This window comes from Eurosta solidaginis, chromosome 2, assembly GCF_040869045.1.
Source record: "Eurosta solidaginis isolate ZX-2024a chromosome 2, ASM4086904v1, whole genome shotgun sequence".
NCBI classification, from domain to species: Eukaryota; Metazoa; Arthropoda; class Insecta; order Diptera; family Tephritidae; genus Eurosta; species Eurosta solidaginis.
The window spans coordinates 302665560-302684343 of NC_090320.1; the positions used below are offsets into that span (position 1 = coordinate 302665560).

At 35.1% G+C, this 18784-nt stretch overlaps 1 protein-coding gene across 8 annotated transcripts in view; it reads left to right on the forward strand.

Moving 5' to 3' along the window:
- The window catches only part of LOC137241331 (ATP-binding cassette sub-family G member 1), a 103884-nt gene that overhangs the window by 45304 nt on the left and 39796 nt on the right, over positions 1–18784 (forward strand). For 2 of the 8 annotated variants that reach the window (XM_067768813.1, XM_067768811.1), the window contains exon 2: positions 10227–10300. The exons of 4 other annotated variants lie outside the window; for them this stretch is intronic. The gene's annotated coding sequence lies outside the window, so the exon portion shown is untranslated. Of the gene's footprint in view, positions 1–10226; positions 10428–10475; positions 10735–18784 lie in introns of those variants that run through there. 2 more of the 8 variants (XM_067768812.1, XM_067768816.1) reach the window with 2 other exon arrangements.

Genomic DNA, 18784 nt, shown 5'->3' on the forward strand with positions numbered 1-18784 from the left:
GCTGATATGAGCAGCAAAATTTGATGTTATCGAACAAAGTGGCAAAGTTAAACTCCATTGTGAATCAAACTAAGTGTGATATCTTATCTGTCAACTGCCTGACAGGATGTTCAATATGGCTACTTTTTTAGCGTTTTGACAGGGTGTTCAATATGGCGGCGCATAGGGCCGACTATCTTCAGCGGGTGATAGAAAGATATACAGAATGAGACAGCGATAGTCAATTACAAATCAAGTGATCCAATCACTTTGGAATTTTGACGTCTATGCAGAAGATATAACACTTAGGCAAGGTGCACACGAGGCTACGCGTCATAGACCCGTACAAGATATTTCATATAGCTACAATTTCTCTACGCTTCAAGATCTGCACACGAAGCTACTTTCGAGCGTCGCTACAAAAAGCAAACAATTATTGAAAAAAATAAAAAATTAAATTTCTTCAGCTATATCCGTCCCCCAAACCAAAGGAAAATAGGTATTAAACGTTGTTTGCATCCTCGTGCCTTTGTAAATTATGAAAGGTAATTTTAAACCACCGCGGACTAGATAAAAGGGTGATTTCTATTTTCCAACACTTTTTAGCCTTTTAAACGCTTCAACAATGTCTAACCAAGCTGTTGTGGTGTTTAATACTCTTTTTCGCATAAGTAATATACCTTTCACGCCCTTTTATTAACTAAAGTAACATTTTTTAACTAATTACACAAATTTGCATACAAAAAATGTAAACAAACATCTTGTTCTTCCTTTTTTTCAAGCGTACGTACGCTCAGCGACCAACATTGCTGTACGCTTAGCTACACGAAAATTTCATGCTTTGTCGCTTTCATGCAGCTGACGCCTCGTATGCAGCTCTCCATTCAAATACATGTATTCGGCATCAACGTGCACAAATTTCGCCTGCAGCGTCTATGACGTGTAGCCTCGTGTGCACCTTGCCTTAGTTGATTCACAATGTTAAACTCTCTTCAACTTTAACTGAAGTTTAAACTAGTGCTGAAAAACCTTGCCTATGACTCGAATCAGTTAAGGCTGGCGGCAAAGTGCTCGATATTAGCTATGCTGGGCGAGAAGGCATAAAACTTAGTCGATAAAAATCTTTATTTATATACTTTTTTCTGTATATGTGCTTGTGACTGAACTCCTCGTAAACGACTGGACGGATTTCGATGAAATTTTATGTGTGTTTGATCGCATTTGATGATGCATTAGATTCACAATTTGGTCCGTTTTCATTTTTTCCGGAGAGCGAATAAAATGCCGACCTATTTAAAAAAAATAATAATTTATGGAGCGACCTCTTAAAATTTTGTACAGGGTAACTTCCTCCACTACTTCCTTGACTAGTTTATTATTTGAGAAACTTCGACGATCTCTTCCAAAAAGTATGTGTATAGTGCGATTTGCTTGAAATTCGCTACAGCGGTGCTTCATTGACCAAGTTAATATTTGAGAAACTTTTCTTTCCGGAGAGTGGACCATGGCCCGACATATTGCACTCAATCTTATTTATGGGGCGATTATCTTGAGATTTAGTAAGGGGAACCGATTGGCTTTAACCCAGATATTCCGACGGACCTCCTGGTGAAGCAATTTCCACAATTTTTATTAGTACCGTTCTTTTAACATAAAATATTACAAAAATTAAGATAAATTAAAAAAAAATATTTTTGAAACGATTTTGTAGGGTGTACTACTACATGTAGTGCACTAGGCACATACACAAGGGAAAAGTAGTAATTTTTGATTATAGAGGAAAAATCGTGTTTATTCTACTAGAGTACTTATTATTTCATTTAAATTTAAAAACTAAAAAAAAATGTGTTGTTTATTTTTTTATTTTTTTGTACTCAAGTGCCGAGCGTACTACATGTAATACGCCAGCAAATAAATCAACAAAATTACATATAATTGAGTTTTACACTTCCACTACTGGTGTACCTCAATTTCTACAACTATTTTTAATAAAAATATACAAAAAACAGAACAAAACAAAATGGGCTTAATATTTTTTTCTTAAATATTACGCGACATCTTCACACTTTTGACAATTTCACAAAACTCGCATTTTTGATTTTAAAAAAGGCAATCAAGGAATTGCAACAGAAACTTTTTTCAAATCCAACTATGATGCCTGTTTTGTACAGTAGCACAGCGACAGGTTGGTTACTTAGTTTAAATTACTGTTTACGAAATATCTTGAAAATAACAGGTGTAATACTACTATATGCTCGGGATATCTGGGTTAAATTGAGTACAGAGGTTCCTCTTCGAAAATCTTAATATTTGGAGCCCTTTCTTTCCGGCAGGTGGTGTTAATTAGTTAGCATTTATTTATCTCGAATTCCATTTCCAAGATCTTCGCATATGCCATTATTGTCATAGTCATTTTCATTCACAATACTTTAAACACGATTGCTTTAACATCAATAAGGCGAGCCTTTTGCTAGGACACACCTTTTGCTTGAAAACAAAGAATTATTTAAAAGTGGATATTATCATCATATAAATTTTTTTAATGATGCCATAATAAGACCGGTCAAACAAAACTCTTATAAGGCGTCATCGTTTTTTTTTTACTTTTTTTAATGGGACTATTAATTTGTTGGTAATCATGTCACACACCTAGATCAACAGAAAGTTATGTCAAAAATCTGAAATTTTGAAGTTATGCATACTACCCATACTTCCCAATCGAATACCCACTAATATGTATATACTCTATTAAATATTGGTTACACTCAACTAGAGAGGGCTTGGTAAAGACTACAAATAGCATTGAAAATGTTGTAAAAACCTTCAGTCAACTCAAAAATATCAAATTTAAACTTTAATTTTTATTAACTTCTTAAAATAAAGATTCATCTGTTTTAAATATGTAGGTTGAAATGGATTGTTTTGAAACAGCTGTCAAACAACTTGTCATTTACCCATCGAGGCACCAATAGGAAAAATAACTACCGTCATCTATCTTTATTCAAGCTGATTTAAATAACCCCTGCATTCTTATTATTAGATTTTTTGAACAGTATTGACTTTCTCCCACCCGTGACAAGAAAAGTTAAAAATTGTTCTTTTAAAATTTGCGTAAGTTCTTTTTTATTACAAAGTTTTAGAAACCTGGTTTAACTTTGTGCAAAAACTAATTTTTGGCTTATATTGTTGAGGAATTATTCAACAATGAAGTATGTCCCACCAGTGACAAGTCAGCAGAAACAGTTGTGAGAAAAAAGTTGGCCTTATAATCCTAATAGACACATCAAATAATTACGTTCAGTAGAAATTTTAATCAAAATACGTCATCTATGAAGTAGGTTTCATGGGGACATGAACCTTGTATCTGAAATGTAAAAATGAAAGTGAAAATTCTTATAACTTTCCTTAACTTAAATTTATTTAGCCCATGAAAAGATTCCTGACGTGCACCATACTCTGAACCTTTGGAATACTTCATTTACTGTTAATAAATTCTTCTTCTTCTTTCAATATGTCCCACCCGTGTCAAATGATATACAACCCGTGACTCTTATATTTTACATTGGAGCAATAAGACCATTTAAGAAAAATTACTTACTTTTACGCTATTGGGTTCCCATCTTGAATAGCGTCTTTGTATGTCCCAAAACTTATATCATAAAACTTCTTATAATTTGAATGTTAATCGTTTCAACTTATCTTTCAGAACCAGAAATCCCCGGATGGTTTTACCAAAATCGCTCAAAAAAGATGAAATACTAATTGTGACCATGGAACTTCCCTTTAGGAATTCTTTTTATTCTTATGTTTTTATGTGTAAATTCCGTTTGTTTCGTCGAATAGCTTGAGTGAACTAATCTCCTTTTTGGACGTCTTAGACTCAACTAGGCATTACAGAGTTATTACAGAACCCATGTAAGTCGAATCTGTTGTACCTACAAAGAGCATATGGAAATGCAGTCAGTAGATCTATGAATAAACTGAACAGAACTTTTATGCCTGTCTAGCGCAATCGGTGGTGCATGAGACTTTTTCATAATCGAAATGTGATTCATAAAAGTTGTGTTTACTTTACTTGTCCTGCAGCAAAGGAAATTTTTTGTGCGCCACAGTCAACATCATATGTAATTTCAACTTAAAAAAAATGAATGAGTATGGAATATTATCATGTGAATATGCATATAATACTGTTACGAATATTAGCAACACTAAGGGGTACTGTCATCTCTAAGCCGATGCTAAGAGTGACTTGTATGCATATCCATAAATCAATCATTATGTATCTACATAAACGAATCAATCATTATGTCTACACATATGTACGTACACGCAGCGGAGAAGCAACGCACAAACACATGCAGATATCTTATCTGAGATGCTCCCAAAAGTATGCAATTGTAATTGGGGAAGTGAAGAGAGTAGTTATAATTATATACCAGTAACTAGGTAAATTCTGTAAGCGCCTAGAAGATGCAAAGAGGAAAACACACAGTATAAAAGCAGCAACAGTAGAGGCGCGAGAATCAGTTTTGAATTAAGTACGCTATCTGTCGGGCAATAGTAGTGTTATTGTACTTTAATAAAGGCCATTTTGCATTATTGAAAAGTGGAGTTATTTATGTGTATGTTAGAGCGGGACAAATTTTTTTTTCATCAGGAGTATAGCAAAAACGTAATCTATAGATGATCCTAAGAAAAATTGCTGAAGACACCATAGCTCTAAGTCCGATTTCGAGGTCCCAATTTTTGCAAAATAGATATTTTGCCATATGAATGTAGAGTTTGGCCAAAAAATCTTCATAGCTTCTGATAGAATTATAGGAAAAATATCATATCGGGCTTACTTTAAAGGTATTTTACGTACATTTCAGAATCTAATTTTTATAATTTTAATGTAATTTATTTAAAAAATTATTTTTTTTTTACTTAGAAATGACCATTTTAACGTATTTTTCAAAATAAAAGTAATGTTATGTTATTATTTTTTAAAATCTTTTTTGCTCTCCATTCGTGGTTGTTTTTCACGACTTTCTGCTATAACAGCCATAACACCTTTACGCTATTTTTCTATACCACGTTTGGAAACAAATGTTAACAACTGTACATTCTCGATGGCTAACCAAAGCAAGCATGGTATTACGTCTATATACAACAACTAATACACCATCGGAAAATTTGAAAACTCTAGCAGTTTATATTATTAGAATTTATGTGCCAATGTATTTCAATGTAAAATACTATAAATCTTTTGTATACGGCAGTGTACATTTATCAAAGTTTATTCGTTGACCACGATACCTACTTAATATTGTAGATGGTGTAATCCAAAATAATTCATATTACGCTCATCCAGAAAACATTTTATTAACAATGTTATTTGATGATAGAAAAGCCATACGTGATAGAGTTATCAAAAAAATGTTATACTATCGAGAAAAAATACTTGATCTAATTAAATTCAGAGTTTACAAAAAATGTAATATCCATTTTAATGCTTCAGATATTTACTATCGAACACGCATTCACAAGAAATATTCCATACGATCACTTGGTACAATTCTTAGATTATAATGAGCCAACACTAGATAATGCTAATATTCCAATGCATAAACAAGGAACAGAAAGATATATACAGTTGGGGCCCCAGCGGGTCAGGGGGTTAGAATATACCCGCGGTAGGTATGCCTGTAGTAAGAGGCTAAAATACCAGGTTCAAGGGGTTGTGTAGCGCAACCTTTTCAGGTTGCCAGCGCAATATATAGCTTCTCCCAATCCAATTGTCAACCTCACCTATCCGTGGCGAATCCTGTTTCATTAACAGCCGAGGCTCTGGCGACCCCGAACTCCTCATGGATCTAGGGGGTGGGAGCGAGGTATGGTCTAGAAGGTTGCATGTGGTCATAACAAATCGTTCCCGAGATGGTCGGGCTTGGTACCGGAATGTACCGGATCTGCATCGGCAAAGGACCATCAACTCGATAACACTCCCCAAGGCCTTCGTGGAGTGTCCTTTAAAGAGTTTAAGTCCGCTAACCAACTCAGAATTCCATAGTCCTGCAGACTTTGGATTTACCTATGAAAAAACGAAAAAAAAAACATTAGTTATGCTTAAAAAAACAATAGCGTTTAGTTATGATTTTAATCTGTTGACTGCCGCCGTGGTGTGATGGTAGCGTGCTCCGCCTACCACACCGAATATCCTGGGTTCCCTCCCCGGGCATAGCAACATCAAATGATTGAAAAATTTTTTTTTTATTAGAAGAAAATTTTTCAAGGGTATAAATTATTACTCTAACTGGATTAACATACCCAAACATAAATATGGGTGCCACCTATAGTTTTTGATGGTAAATCAACGGCTGAGTGGAATATCACCCTATCTTGGCTGCCAGTTCAAAACACCCTGTCTGAGAATATCTTCCAAAAATACCCTATTTCAGAATTTGTTTCAAAAATGGGGTTTTCCCAGAATTCGATTGAAGAATGCCCTATCTCAGGACTTTTTTATAAACGCTCCACACCATTGCCAAAATATATTGAATTTATGCTCAAAAAGGGCGTTTTTGAAACTAATTCTGAGACAGGGTGTTTTCGAAACGGCGGCCGAGTTAGAGGATGTTCAACTCAGCAACTTTTTTTGTGTCCATCGGTGATACACTGGGAGGCAACGTTTCCACATAGGCAGTTTATTTCAGGCATGCTTAACCAACGAACCGATATCATTTCGTTACGAAAATCAACGTTAATAAACGAAATGAAATGACTTTGTTTCGTTTATTAACGTTGATTATCGTAACGAAATGATATCGGTTCATTGGTTAAGCATGCCTGGTTTATTTTATGAGTTTGTTCTCAGCCATATAACAGGGCAGATATCATGAGAGACTTATACATACATACTTTTCAATTGCCTATTCAGTTCAAGGTAGCACTCGTTGTTAAGGTTAAAATTTCGTTGGATTCGTGGCCTGACATTGTTTTCGCTGATTTTACATGTAACCAGATAAACGGTGTCCCTCAAAGTTTCGAATTTATACTCGCCAACCGTGACATAGCTGCTAAGGTCCCAATGTCCCGATCTTTATGATCATAACAAGTACTTAGTGTTGTCCTAGTTTACTACAATACCCATTTTGTATTAAGGTCAATGCATGCGCAAGCAAGTATACGCTGTTTTAGCGAGATAGACCTATGCCGTTAAGATCTGCTGCTAGAATGAACCTGTCCAGCATTGAATCCCCTTTCGGCTTTGAATATGTAGAAGAAATCCTTCCCTACCCGTATGGTGCTGATGTTGATACTCAACGTTATTTCACAAGGACAGACAAAGCTGCACGGTCGTTTCCCAAACTTAATTCTGTGCTGGAATCGATTGAGGCATCATTTTGGACTTATTTTGAAGATAATCCAAAAATTATTTCGCACCATTTCGGATTTTATTTGTGATAATATCGGGATGATTTTGGAATCATTTCAGGACTGTTGCGGGATATATGCGGAAATATTCCGGAATCATTTTGGAAATATTTTTAAATATTTCTAGAAATTATCATAAAATTTAGGAGAAATTTCGGATCTGCTTCGGGGTTGATTTCGGGACGATTTCTGAACTATTGCGTGAGAATTTCGGCAGTTCTTTGATTAATTTTGAGATAGTTTTCGGGCTCATCAGCCTCTAAGATAAAGGTGCAACAATTAAAATAAAGAAACTCAGAAAAGAACGTTTGAAAACCCCAACATCATTTTTTTGAACCACCCTAAAGCCTCTACGTGCATATTTTTTTATCTATATATTAATATGCATAATTCTCCAAGTTCATATTTACCATTAACATTCTTTACATTCTCAACGTTTTTTGTAAATTCTGCATTATCTTTAGAAACGGTGGGATTTTCTTTATTTTAACGAATCCGTCAAAGTTTTATATAATTTGCTTTTTTGGCAATGCATCATTTTGCATTGTGTATTTATATCAATTAACCTTTTGTATTGCCTACATATGTATGTATGTACAACAAGTATATTTATTAGGCCGGGTCGATTTGTGGGGAGGCAAAAAAATCGCTCATTGCTCAGTGAAAATCAATCTAGGGATCAAAATAAGAAACTTTGTCGAAGGAAGCGTACCTCTAAAACGAATTCTGATGTCCCCCCTTTGGGTCGTAGGGGCAAATTTTGAAAAATCCCACTTTGAAATGCCTATGTTTTTTCTTTTTGGAGATTATTTTTCTCTTTAGAAATTCATTTAGTCAGAACATATGTACATGAAAAAATGAATTTAACTTAGTAATAGAAAATAAATAAAAAAAAATTATTAGAAATTAGTTATACAACCCCCTTTTAAAACAAACGCATCACTGTAATGCATTTGCATGTCGTAAATATAGTTGTGTGGGTTTTTTATTCAACCGTTTTAAAAAATGAAGGTATCACTGTGACACAATTGCAGATCCTAAAATTGCTTGTCTTGTTTTTTTTAAGCCACCACAACACACAGGAGGTAGAATTGAAATTGTCCCTACCCAAAAGTTCGACCCAAAGGGGGGGACATCAGAATTCGTTTTAGAGGTATAGTTCCTTCGGCAAAGTTTCTTATTTTGATCCCTAGAATACGATTTTCACAGAGCAATGAGCGATTTTTAAATCGACCCGCCCTAATATTTATATACACTATATATGCATGTACATATATAAATTATAAGTACATATATTCTTATTTAAATTAAAATCATTTTGAAATTCCATAGTTGCCTTGCTTATTGAAGGTTGTTGGCTTATTAATATTTGTTTTTTTATTTTTATGCTGACTTATTAGCCGTTGTATTCTTGACAAATCAACGCACCAATATAAGAAATAAAACAACAACAATGAAGAAACATATACAGAAGTGTATATAACACTTCTGATTTTCATTACGTTTTTTATTATTTTTGTATGTTTTGTGTTTACTTACGAATTATTTTAATAAACATTTTTTTTTTATATTTTCTTTGTAAGCAATTTGCTACTTCGACCTGGCAATATTTTTTGCATCAACAAATGTGCTGGAAGTGCTGAAAATGCTAGGCTTTTACGCTTCCGAGTTTTGGGTTTTATTTAATTTTTATACCCAGCTGTACTTGTACACATGGTATTATAACTTTGATTGGATAACGGTTGGTTGTACAGGTATAAAGGAATCGCGATAGATATAGACTTCCATATATCAAAATCATCAGTATCGAAAAAAATTTGATTGAGCTACATATGTCCGTCCGTCCGTATGTCCGTTAACACGATAACTTGAGTAAATATTGAGATGTCATCACCAAATTTGGTACGCGACTTATCTGGACCCAGAATAGATTGGTATTGGAAATGAGCGAAATCGGATGATAACCACGCCCACTTTTTATATATGTATATAACATTTTGGAAAACACAAAAAACCTGATTATTTAGTAAATAATACACCTAGAATGTTGAAATTTGACGTGTGGTCTGATATTGAGACGCATGATAAAAATTTTGAAAATTTTTTTAAAATGGGCGTAGCACCGCCCACTTGTGATAAAATAAATTTTACAATTATTATTAATCATAAATCAAAAATCGTTAAACTTATCGTAACAAAATTCGGCAAAGAGGTTGCCTTTATTATATGGAATGCTTTGAAGAAAAATTAACGAAATCGGTTAAGGACCACGCCCACTTTTATATAAAAGATTTTTAAAAGGGTCGTGGACGAATGAAATAAGCTATATCTTTGCAAAAAGGCGCTTTATATCGATGGTATTTTATTTCCAAAGTGGATTTATAACAATAAATAGGAAAAACTTCAAATTTAAAAAAATGTTCGTGGCACCGCCCCTTTATGACTCCGCAATTTTCTATGTTTCGGGAGCCATAATTCGATGAAAAATTAGTTCAGAATAGAACCATATGTATATGTATTTTGCGCAGCTTTGTAACACTATTAAACCATGTGCGGTTCCAGGGGGGGGAGGGTTTGTTTGTATTGCAAGAAAAATTAAAAATTAGTAAAAATGCGTTTTGTGATAAGAAACTACTATGTATATTTGTATTATATACTTCAATACAGTCAATACAAAAAAAGTGCGCCCCCCCCTGGAACCGCGCATGATTAAGCACACAAAAGAAACAGCAGCATTTCAAGTGTACAGCTGGGTATGTAATGTGCGATTTCACCCGAACTTAGACTTCCTTACTTGTTTTTTTTGTTTTGTTAATTTTTGTTTGTTTTAGGTGGTAGAAATCATCTGGTTTTGAGCAATTCGGTGTTGGATTCGCTTCCGTAGTTTTGGCGAAACGGTTACCAGGTAAGACGGTTCGTTTCCTTTTTAGCACGCGGCAGTTTGATGTTGCAGCGGGTACTTGCTAAACGAGTTCGTGTTTAGACTGCGCTTTTTATTTTCGGTCGCGCTTGATTTGTCTTTGCTTTGACAAGTAAATATTTAGTTTGGGATTAATTTACTTTTAATTGTGTGTTTATACAAATTGTGTGTTGTTGGACTTAAAGATAATTGTTTAATAATAATAATGAATATAATAAAAATAATGAAAAAAGTTTGTGATACCAACAATAATAAGTAAACAGGAAATGTTAAAAGGGAACTTAAAAAAAGTAGTATTATAGCAGAAAAGTGAAAAAAAACAACAAAATTCTTCAATTATCTTAATTGTGTCTATAAATTTGCATTGCTAATTTGTGTTAAATACAACAATTCATAGCTTGAGTTATGGCTAAAATATTGTAAGACTATGGCTTATGTATGTATGAATTTTAAAATATCAGGAAGGAAAATTTAGTACTACCTCGGTACTTTTTTCTACTTTAGTACAGCAGGGGAAGGAAATGTAAAGAAATCGGAAGAGTAAAGGGAAAAGGAGGAAGTTTGACAAAAAGTAGAAATAAGAGGTTAACAGGAAGAGCAAGAATAATATTACGATGGAAAACGCGGTGGGGAGAGGAGGAGAGATGAGAGCCGATGGATAGATAAAGTCAGAATAATGAAGCATTGTTGCTCTAAAATCTCTTCCGCTTTATATTTGTACACCTCAATTCCGAGTTTTCGTATCTTCCGCTTTTTATATCTGTACACCTCAATTCCGAGTTTTCGTATTCTAGGCCTCCCAGATTCTCATTAGCACCTTCATGATATTGTTCCAAATTGTCAGTCATTTCATAGATGTCGACGGTCTGTGTCCATGTTTTTTAGTTGTGGACAATGTGATACTCTGAAGATCCACCCACTCAGTCCCACTGAACAAACATTTGTCATTTCCTAATTCTGGTGCAATGAAATAATGGCCGCGGAATGAACGCCTGGAAAATGGAAATAGTGCCACCTGGCTCCATTTCATAAATAAAAATGAAATATAGCTCCCGCCCGAAGCGAATTACAGCCCGCAGGCGTTATTTTCCTGTACGTTAATTCATACCCCAGAATGGCATGAGAGCAGGAAAAATGTATGTAGAAGCAACACTTGAACTTATTAGGGTGAGTATTGTCAAATGTGACTCCATTTTGTAATATTGACTTCACCTGTCTGGTTTTATTGCATCATGAACAAACCGATTAAAAGGTGGATAAACATCTGGATTTGAGCTGATTAAATATTGAAACTTAAACTTAACTACTTAATGAACGTTAGATGGATTAATAAAAATATTACCCAAAAAACCTAAAATCCACTTTCTTACGGGTTTATCCTGGTATGATTTTGATTGAATTTAATTCTTTCGAAAGACATTTTTAAAAAAGTGCATATTTTTGACGTTTCGCTAGACACATTTCAGTTCGCTAGGCACAGTTCTCAGTTTTCTCCTCCGGGTATAAGGCACTAGAACAGTTTTGTTGGGATTGATAGACATTCATTTGATGATTGGCAGGGCTTGTTGTAAGCTATTGGACACTGTTTGGCTCTCAGTAACTGAAGGAGTTCATCTATGAATAGGGTCCACAAGAGAGAAGAAGTACCCTCTCCAAATGCCAATCATAACTTGCTTGAAGCTTGATGTACTGTGTTATTTAATCCCCTGAGATATCATTAAAAGCGCGGGGGGCTATGAATAGCTGTCTCCGTGGATTTTCCCCACTGATAGGCAGATTGATTCCTACACAGAGGGAGTCGAACTTAGGATAATTGGTTTTTTTAAATACTATATGGCATAGAAGTAGCAATAGATTGTTTGGTTTTATAGCATATCTCTACATTTTCAACTTTTGTGAAATTTTTCAGCCACAAAAAAAATTTTAATTTTCGAATTATATACATACTGTGACGAATATGAGTGACACTAAGTGATACTCACATCCCTAGTCTGATGCTAAGTAAAGCCGGAGTCATTGGTGCCGTATGTCGTATCGCTGTATCCGTATCCCTAACGTAATCAGCTGTTTATCGTTACGACGGTAAACCAAAACCCAATTGGTTGGCTACGATACGGTTACGACCTTAGCGGCACCAATAATCAATTGCATTGGTTCTCATAAGGTTGGTCGAATCAGCTGTTAAAAGGTTACCGATACGGTTACCGATAAAGCACCAATGTCTCCAGCTTAAATGAAGTCACAACAACAATAAAGCAGACAGTCACTTGTATCTACATTAACGAATCAATCATTATGTCTACACATATGTACGTACACGCAGCAGAGAAGAGATGGACAAACACATGCAGATATCTTATCTGAGATGATCCCAAAAGTATGCAATTGTAATTGTGGAAGTGTCGCTCACAAATACACGCATATGAGAAGCTATATATGTGCATCTGGAGTTATAATTATATGGCGGTAACTAAGTAAATTCTGGAAGCGCCTAGAAGATGCCATGAGGAATCACAGAGTATAAAAGCACCAGCGGTAGAGGCGTTACAAGCAGTTTCATTTAAGCTATCAGTCAGTTTGGTTATTAAGCAAGCTAGTTGCAAAGTATAAGTGTTATTGTGAAGTACTTTAATAAATGCCATTTTTCCATTATTCAATACTGGAGTTATTTATTCAACAGTTTAGTGATTCGAACTTAGCAGAAGGTTGCAAATAAGAGTATTTGCAGTAAATTCCTTACAATACATACATGTTCGTTATTGATATTAGAGAAAAATTACAAAATTTTACAAACGGCGATGGTTACTAGGACATATTTCTGAATTTCACTTGTTCATCAGCTAGCTTTTCGGGAGCTGAGTACTGAACTCGAGATCTCCAACATTCATACTTTATACTAGTGTAAAGGCAAATGGCACTCAGCCATATGAATGCCCCGCTGCACGCTTTGAAATTGGTCTCTTAGTGTTGCCTTTATGTTGCTATTCCTTTATTCACCATTTAAGTACTTACTAATTCTATATGCTTTTTAATCGTAATTGTGTGGAATAATTATAGGCGCGCTCTAAGAGCTTAGTAACATTGGGTCTAAAGCATTGCTTTTACAAGCAGTACTTCCGCTGTTCAATATTGTGTATATCAATAATTGTATCAAACAATTTGAGCATGTCTCGTTAATTAAATACAGATACATACATTTCCCCAAAGCAAACAAATATCTGAATGTTCTGTTTTGAAAATTTTATTATTTTACTCACGTTTGGGATATGAATTGTAGGTAAACATACCTTAAATACTTTAATGATTGAATATTTAATGAAGATTAAGTTTAAATGTTCTGCGTTTCGAGATTTAATTTTACGTCATAAAACTTGCAAGATTTAACGTTAAATCCTTTCAGATGCCTAAATGGCGAATAAAGCTCTAACTGGAGAAAAGCTATTATGAACCAGTTTATATTGAATCTGCAGCTTGCGTTTTTTCCTGCAGCGTATGCTTAACATTAGGCAACATTGATAATTAAGTAAAAGGTTCTTTTCATTTGACTTCAAGGGAATGCAATACGATTATTTTAATTATCTATTATTTTGTTTCGATTAAGTTTTGTTTGCAACCTTATCGTACATACAATTGCAAGTGTTACTTAATTCTTTATTAGCTGTAGATATAAGTTGAAGTCATTATTAGTAATAACAAGTAAGGATGGTTAAGTTCGGGTGTAACCGAACATTACATACTCAGTTGAGAGCTATGGTGACAACATAAGGGAAAATAACCATGTAGGAAAATGAAACGAGGGAAACCCTGGAATGTGTTTGTATGACATGTGTATCAAATGAAAGGCATTAAAGAGTATTTTATGAGGGAGTGGGCCATAGTTCTATAGGTGGACGCCATTTAGGGATATAGCTATAAAGGTGGACCAGGGTTGACTCTAGAATGCGTTTGTACGATATGGGTATCAAATGAAAGGTATTAATGAGCATTTTAAAAGGGCGTGGACCTAAGTTCTATAGATGGATGCCTTTTCGAGATATCGCCGTAAAGATGGACCAGGGGTGACTCTAGAATGCGTTTGTACGATATGGGTATCAAATGAAAGGTGTTAATGAGCATTTTAAAAGGGAGTGATCCTTAGTTCCATAGGTGGACGCCGTTTCGAGATATCGCCATAAAGGTGGACCAGGGGTGACCCTAGAATTTGTTTGCACAATATGGGAATCAAACGAAAGGTGTTAATGAGTATTTTAAAAGGGAGTGGGCCTTAGTTCTATAGGTGGACGCCGTTTCGAGATATCGCCATAAAGGTGGGCCAGGGGTGACTCTAGAATTCGTTTGTGCAATATGGGTATCAAACGAAAGGAGTTAATGAGTATTTTAAGAGGGAGTGGGCCTTAGTTCTATAGGTGGACGCATTTTCGAGGTATCACAATAAAGGTGGACCAGGGGTGACTCTAAACTTTGTTTGTACGATATGGGTATCAAATGAAAGGTGTTAATGAGTATTTTTAAAAGGGAGTGGGCCTTCGTTTTATAGGTGTTCGCCTTTTCGAGATATCGCCATAAAGGTGGACCTGGGGTGACTTTAGAATTTGTTTGTATGATATGGGTATCAAATGAAAGGTGTTAATGATTATTTTAAAAGGGCGTGGGGCTTAGTTATATAGGTGGACCCCTTTTCGAGATATCGCCATAAAGGTGGACCAGGGGTGATTCTAGAATTCGTTTGTGCAATATGGGTATCAAACGAAAGGAGTTAATGAGTATTTTAAGAGGGAGTGGGCCTTAGTTCTATAGGTGGACGGCTTTTCGAGATATCGCCATAAAGATGGACCAGGTGTGACCCTAGAATGCGTTTGTACGATATGGGTATCAAATGAAAGGTGTTAATGAGTATTTTAAAAGGGAGTAATCCTTAGTTCCATAGGTGGACGCCGTTTCGAGATATCGCCATAAAGGTGGGCCAGGGGTGACTCTAGAATTCGTTTGTGCAATATGGGTATCAAACGAAAGGAGTTAATGTGTATTTTAAGAGGGAGTGGGCCTTTCTGGACCAGGGGTGACTCTAGACTTTGTTTGTACGATATGGGTATCAAATGAAAGGTGTTAATGAGTATTTTTAAAAGGGAGTGGGCCTTCGTTCTATAGGTGTTCGCCTTTTCGAAATATCGCCATAAAGGTGGACCAGGGGTGACTCTAGAATGAGTTTGTACGATATGGGTATCAAATTAAAGGTATTAATGAGAGTTTTAAAAGGGAGTGGTGGTAGTTGTATATGTGAAGGCGTTTTCCAGATATCGACCAAAATGTGGACCAAGGTGACCCAGAACATCATCTGTTGGATACCGCTAATTTATTTATATATGTAATACCTGCCAAGATTTTAAGGGTTTTTTATTTCGCCCTGCAGAACTTTCTCATTTTCTTCTACTTAATATGGTAGGTGTCACAACCATTTTATAAAGTTTTTTCTAAAGCTATATTTAGCGTCAATAAAACAATCCAATTACCTTACCATGTTCCATCCCTTTTTTCGTATTTGGTATAGAATTATGGCATTTTTTTCATTTTTCGCAATTTTCGATATCGAAAAAGTGGGCGTGGTCATAGTTGGATTTCGTTCATTTTCCGTACCAAGATAAAGTGGGTTCAGATAAGTACGTGAACTGAGTTTAGTAAAGATATATCGATCTTTGCTCAAGTTATCGTGTTAACGGCCATGCGGAAGGACAGACGGACGACTGTGTATAAAAACTGGGCGTGGCATCAACCGATATCGTCCATTTTCACAGAAAACAGTTAACGCCATAAAATCTATGCCCCTACCAAATTTCAAAAGGATTGGTTATTTTTTGTTCGACTTATGGCGTTAAAAGTATCCTAGACAAATTAAATGAAAAAGGGCGGAGCCACGCCCATTTTTAAATTTTCTTTTATTTTTGTATTTTGTTGCACCATATCATTACTGAAGTTGAATCTTGACATAGTTTACCAGGCATGCTTAACCAACGAACCGATATCATTTCGTTACGATATTTAACGTTAATAAACGAAACAAAGTCATTTCGTTTCGTTTATTAACGTTAAGAACGTCAACTTAACGAAATGATTTTGTTTCGTTTTCTGCCATATCAAAACGAAATCAAATCGTTTATGTTGATTATTAATTTCAAACTATGCTGGCAAAGCTGATTGATGGCGTAGTCATTAAAGGTGAAAGCATTAGCCAAGCTGATTGCAACTTCTCTCATGAATTTTGACAGCGCGAACATTTCTCAGAGTATTTTTGACATTACCACCAACGAATTACACAAACAAATTACATGGAGTTTGTTTGTGTATGTCCGCTCGCTGTTACCACCTTACGGTTTCACCATGGCTATAGCATTGCCAGCACAATTCAAACACAAAGTATCACGTTTTTCTTAACGTTTTTAACTTTAACGAAAGCTTTTCGTTTCGGTTAAAAACGAGATACAATTTATCTTGATAATTTCTTTATCGATAATATTTTGAAGTGTTTCAACGGAAACGGTGGAAATTTTTTGATAAACGATTAGCTTAACGTTAAGGTGCATCCCTGTAGTTTACTTATATACTGTAAAGATATTAAATTTTATGTTAAAATTTTACTTTAAAAAACATTTTTTTTTAAAGTGGGCGTGGTCCTTCTCCGATTTTGCTAATTTTTATTAAGCGTACATATAGTAATAAGAGTAACGTTCCTGCCAAATTTCATCATGATATGTTCAACGACTGCCAAATTACAGCTTGCAAAAGTTTTAAATTACCTTCTTTTAAAAGTGGGCGGTGCCACGCCCATTGTCCAAAATTTTACTAATTTTCTATTTTGCGTCATAAGTTCAACTCATCTACCAAGTTTCGTTGCTTTATCGGTCTTTTGTCATGAATTATCGCACTTTTTCGGTTTTTCGAAATTTTCGATATCGAAAAAGTGGGCGTGGTTATAGTCCGATATCGTTCATTTTAAATAGCGATCTGAGATGAGTGCTCAGAAACTTACATACCAAATTTCATCAAGATACCTCAAAATTTACTCAAGTTATCGTGTTAACGGACGGACGGACGGACGGACGGACGGACGGACATGGCTCAATCAAATTTTTTTTCGATCCTGATTATTTTGATATATGGAAGTCTATATCTATCTCGATTCCTTTATATATGTACAACCAACCGTTATCCAATCAAACTTAATATACTCTGTGAGCTCTGCTCAACTGAGTATAAAAAAATAACAGTAAATTTTATTGCAAGTTTTTTAGTGGGCATTTACTATCATAAACCTTGCTACAGAAAAAATATGAGAGGTACCTAATTGCTATTTATACAAATATTCATACCTGCAATGTTGTAATGTCAAACTGTTAATTAAGACCTTTCAAAAAGCATTGTTACTTAGTAAAGTTGATTTGAAATTGACATGTTTATGTAATGCATAAATCTACTTAAATAACTCAAAGCCAATTTAGATCCAAATAGCTGTCAAATCAAAATAAAAGACTTTGTTCAGAAAATGCGTTAAACTGACTGCTGCGTTCATATCCGCTACAGGAATTTTTTTAAATTTTATCAAGACTTTCCTCGGTAAGTCCAGAATTGAAGCGTATATTGCCTAACTTCAAAAGTCGAAATGTTGTGTTAGCTCTCTTTACATCAAACTTCTTAACGCCACTGCAAGCCGTTAGCATCAGTTTTATAGATTTTTCTTATTGTTGCGAATGTTTTGTAATTTATTTATTATGATATATTGTAAATGAAGGGTAGTAAAACCAGTTAAATATTTACAATTTATTTGCGAAACAAATGTTGACGAGCGCATTACAACTAGTGTTCCCATATCTGTTCTTTTTGAATAATTAATGGGAAGTCTTTAGCTGATTTTATCGAAATGCAAAGCAAAAGCAAGTTTTAAATATATTCTATTCGTTTTCACATTAGGGAAAAGTGAAGTCAAGCCACTCAATAACAGAACTACATATAAGATCACTAGCAGACCCGGCAGACATTGTTCTGCCCTAAATTTGGTCTATCTGCATACATTTTAATAATCTTTTTCAGTCTAACTCTGCCCTCCCCCCTCTTCACTTTTTCTTAATCCTTTTATTCACTCCTCCTACCGTCTTTTTAGCTTTATCTATCTCTATCTTCGTCTCACTCTATCTCTTTCTCAGTCTCCTTCTCCTTCCCTCTTTTCTCTTCTCTCAAGTTCTTCTCATTCTTCTTCATCCCTTATTGCCAGTCCCAGAGGGTGGTATCTATTTTATTCCAGTCCCATTCCGAGTCCCAGTACCACTCCGCGTCTCAGGCCCAGTCCTAATCCTAATTCCAGTCCCAGTCCGTCTCTGGTCTACTTCCCGGAAAAAAGGATCATAAATACAAATATAGGCAAATTTATATACCAAATGTCAGGCAAATCGAATAGTACGTATGTAAATAGGTATGTGG